The sequence below is a fragment of the Corvus hawaiiensis genome, chromosome 27, assembly GCF_020740725.1.
Source record: "Corvus hawaiiensis isolate bCorHaw1 chromosome 27, bCorHaw1.pri.cur, whole genome shotgun sequence".
NCBI lineage: Eukaryota > Metazoa > Chordata > Aves > Passeriformes > Corvidae > Corvus > Corvus hawaiiensis.
In genome coordinates this window covers 1,501,699-1,506,545 of record NC_063239.1, presented here as the reverse complement: position 1 = coordinate 1,506,545, position 4,847 = coordinate 1,501,699, and positions in this window count along the sequence as shown.

The following is a 4,847-nucleotide window of genomic DNA, read 5'->3' as shown; positions in this document are numbered from 1 at the left end:
TGTCCCACCCCACCATGGACACCTGTCCCTGGGCCTGTAGGGTTGCTTTCCTCAAGCACCCTCTCTCTGCTGGTCCCAGGCAGAGCCTGGCTGGTGGCTCGCTGTCCACACTGGGGGATTTTTGTCACTAATTCCAATGCCAGGAAAAGCCTTGTGCTGCAGAGGGAGCTGAGGTTGGACAGTTGCTCCTTTGTTCCTGTTCTCGCCTCGAGCGCGGGCCGGGATGACTCAACGAAGTGATCTCTGTTTGCTCTCGGTGTGTGGGAAGATCGGAGTCCATCAGGCTGGAGACTGAGACAGATTATCCAGGTACGAGAGCTCTGCTTCCCCTTTCTTGTTTGCCAGGACAAAAACCACCGCGTGCCCTCAGCTGCTCTCCCTGAATTCCCGTGAGGGAACGGAGAGGAGCTCAGGGGCCTGACTGAGGCAGAGCCACAGACAGGGAAAAAGTAGGGCAGGACCTTCCATGGGCAATGTGGGGGTGAAAGAGGGAGAGGATGGGCAGAATCGTGGAATAATCCGGGTTGGAGTGACCTTAAAGCTCATCCGGTGCCGTGGGCAGTGGCACTTCCACTATCCCGGGGTGCTCCAAGCCCCGTCCAGCCTGGCCAGATTCACCTCATGGAGGCTGAGGGTTGGATCCACTCAGGTGAGGCCCCACCTGCAGAGCTGCCCCAGCCCCAGGGTCCCAGCACAGGAGGGACGTGGAGGTGTTGGAGAGAGGCCAGAGGAGGCTCCAGGATGATCTGAGGGATGGAGCAGCTCTGCTGGGAGGAAAGGCTGCGAGAGCTGGGATTGTCCAGCCTGGAGAGGAGAAGCTTTGGGGTGACCTCACTGTGGCCTTCCACGATCAACTGTAGGGGCCTACGAGGAGAGGAGAGACTTTTGACAAGGCCCTGGAGGGACAGGAGAAGGGGTAATGGCTTCAAGATGATAGAAAGTAGGTTTAGATGGGATATTGGGAAGGAATTCTTCCCTGTGAGGGTGGGGGGGCACTGGGATGGAATTCCCAGAGCAGCTGTGGCTGCCCCTGGATGTGTCCAAGGCCAGGTTGGAGCAGCCTGGGGCAGCGGGAGGTGTCCCTGCCCATGGCAGCAGGTTTGGAACTGGATGATCTTTAAAGTCTCTTCCAGTCCAGGCCATTCCGTGACTCTGGGCCTACCCACAGCCCTCCGAACTCTGAGAACTGAGCCCTCGTGCGTGGCCAGCAGAGCCCTGGTGGATTCCAGCCAGCGGAGAATTGTGCTCAACCCCACGTAGGAGCAGGCAGAATTCCCTGTCCCTTGGGAAGAGGCAGCCAGCCCTCACGTAGGACCAGGATAAACAATACCAGGAGCAACACCTGCAAAAAAAAAAGGCTCCTTAATTCACAATGATCTGCTTTGTCACTCGTGCTGTGGAGAACATTAAACAGCTCGGACGTGTGCACACAATTACACAACAGGGGCCACGGCCAGAAATGGGGCTGCAGGTGTGTTCTGAGGAGAATTAACCTTCCAAAAATCACTTTAATCGACTTAAGAACTTAAAAGTAGTGCATGGCTCTTGAGAAATCCATGGCAAGGTCCTGTGCCTTCAATTAACTCCCTGCAGCCTGCAGTGGGCCAGAGCTGCACGGCCCCCATCACCCTGCGGCAGGATAATTAAGCAAAACGCAGCTAATGAAGGGGGAAGCTGAAGTAACTGATTTTTGGCTCTCCATTTCAAAGAAAAGGGAAGGAAGGAAGGAAGGAAGAAAGCCACACAGTTGTAACACCATATATGTCTGTGATCTTCTCAAAAAGGCAAAAAGTGCTGCCGAGATGTAAAATATTTCTGATGAGGTTTCATTAGTCAGGCTCAGATGACAGACTGTGACCTGATTAAATACACAGCAAAAATAACTCAGCTGGTGCTTACTAAGGTAGTTTCAATCACAATTTCAGTGAGAAAAAGATTATATTTACTTTATATTAAAGCCTGGTTAGTACAAACAGAGCCAGTGCTGGACTTAAGCAGGTAATGAACAGCTGGAAGGGAAGGAACTTTTCCAAACATTCAGGTCTAAAGCAACCATTGGATCATTTCCTTCAACAAAACCCCAGAAAGTAAAATATTGAGAGCAGGTAGTTGAGAAAAAGGAGGATAATTCACTTTGGGAATGTGTGAGACAACAGAGGCAAGCGCAAGGAAAAACTTTATGTGAAGAGGAGGTTCTAAAGAGGAACGGAGTTTATCCAAGAGCTGATCCAAGGTCCTGGAAGGCCACAGAAAGTGTTCTGTTGGCTCCAATGGGTTTTGGATCACTCTGGAAGGGGAGAGGAAGGGATGGGGCTGGCAGGGAGAGGCAGGTTGTGGGGACACTGGAATGCAGCTGGGAATAGATGGAGGAAGCCAAGGGGAGCAAAGGGCTGGAACACACAGGTGAAGGTGTGTGTTTTATCTGTGTTCCTGGGAAAAAGAACCTGCAGGAGGGCTGGGGATGGAGCCTGGGAGAAGGAAACAGAGGCAGGAGGAAGGCAGGTGACTGAGCAGTGAAGCAATAGAGCCGTGGTTGGCTGTGCAATCCCACATCCCTTCCCTTGCTCCCAGAGGAACAGGATGTGGTGCTGGGGCAGAGCTGCTGAGCTGTGCTGGGGTGGGATGGGGGCAGCAGGAGGGAGCAGAACCAGGAACAGAACCCGGCACAATCCTGGCCCTCAGCGGCTTTATCTCTGCCTCAGTGGTTCAGGGGTGGATGGGCATGGGTCTGTTGGAGGAGACTTTGTTTACTCCTGAAAGTCCCTGCTTGGTGCTTTAGGACGTGCCAAACCTGGTTCAGCAGGACTTTTAGGATCCGGCAGAAGCAGAGAAGTGATTCGAGCCCGGATTTTTCCTGAACTCCGCCAAGTGCTTCCCATACAACTCTCCTTTTACTGTCAATCCGGGCAGGACTTGCGCAGATCCTCAGTGTAGGGGTGAAATTCACCCTTTGCTGCTTCTTTCTTTTAATTGATCAGAGAGAACCTGGGTTAAAACCACCAATATTCAGTTACTGAGAGCTGAAACAAACTTGCCATCCAATTTTCATTCCCCCCATGAACATGACAACTGCTCACTTGGACTTTGCCCAATTTTTTAGGGGCTTCAAAAAATCCCAAGCCAGCTGAGACCTCAGGAACAGCTCTGCGAGCACCTCCAGGCGAAGAAGCCACGATCAGATCATTCCAAAATCGCTGAAGCCAGGGTAGGAACATCAAATGCTTCTCCAGGCACCAAAGGAAATTACATCCCATTCCCTTTCAAGTGTCCCCAAGACCTTCATCACTGCACATTCCCTTCTTCCTGCCAGCCCTTTGTTGGGATGGAACTCTCCCTTCCATCCTGCTGGAAAGCACAGCTTATTAAGAGCATTAACTCTGGAGTTCAGGGGTCACACATCGTTTTCAAGTGCGTCATGCAGAGAGAATGAGCTGAGATCAGTGCTTGGACAGCAGCCACTTGTTTTTTAAACCAGTTGTTCACAGTTATGTCTCTTAATTATTTATTTTTTTGGCGAGGCAAAGATGCAGCCCAAGAATGCCCAGCTTATTTTTGTTCATAGAACACTTAAAATATGAATTGTCCACCTTTTATATCTCTACAGAATTTGAAAGGCACCAACCTAAACTTGATGACACAGCTCCTGTCTGATTTTGAGCAACTCAGATGAGCACCTGAGCAAGGGTATGTCCAAATCCTTCACGAATTCTTTCCCTGGAGACCTCTTTCCTAACCTGGGATGGTGACATGTGTTGAAATATTTGACTGAAGTGTCCCAAACACGCAGCTGCCAAATATTGTTCTCAATTAACACCATCCTACACTTAATAAAAGCTCAAACCCATCTGTTTGCAGCTCCCAATCTGTCCCAGCATGTCTGGAGATCCAGCAGAAATCTAAGGGGAAAGTTTGGCTTAAAAATGTCCAAAAAATCAGAACTTTTCAACAGAGAAACAGTTGCTTACTCACGCTTACATGAGAGGGGTAAAGGCAGTAAAATTCTCCTGTGGATATAATTCCCCTGTGGATTTATCCAGATATATTTACTCATTTATAAATTAACATCAACAAGGAATATCTATATTACTGTGTCCTGTCTATTGCTGATCCTGCTGTATATAAATATCAATTCATATCCCGATGATCCATTCCAGTTCTCTGTACTCTGTAACTCCCATTTAAACCCATGAAAAGTTCAAGTCCTCTCAAGCAGTTCTGTATTGACACTTGTGGCCTGAGAAGGTTTATTACTCCTCTATTACAGCTGACTGAGTCAACGGGGTGCTTTTCTGGCAGAGATTTTCGGAATATGATTGCACAGACCTCACCTGGATCGTTCCCTGCTCTGCCTCCTTTATTTAATCACCTGAGCCCGAAGCAAACATTACTAACAGGGGTGATGGGGCAGCAAGGGCTCAGCTCAGTGTTTTTTCTGTCAGTGATTCACTGGTCCAGGTTCAGGGGTAAATACCCAGAATTAAAGCACAACTTCACCCTGCGGACCTGTTTTACCCTAAACTTCCTGGGAACGCTCCTTCCTTGACATTCCACCAGTTTTCTTTCAGCTTTTGTCAGCCAGACCATAAATAGATGGCCTTAGGGTCATCCCAACCGTTCTGTAATTCGATGACAGCTCCAATCTCCATATTTATTGATTTATTGACCTAATTCGTTTTCTTTTCCCCGTTTTCAGGGAAGCGAATCCAAAGCAGCGATTGATCCTTTTCCCAAGGTTCAGGGCACGAAGCAAGCAGCAGGAACTTCGCTTGCTGTAACACTCTGTGACTTGGTGTTGTGCAACACCTTTAGCAAACACTTCCTCCTGCAGGAGCAGGAATAAAGCTGAA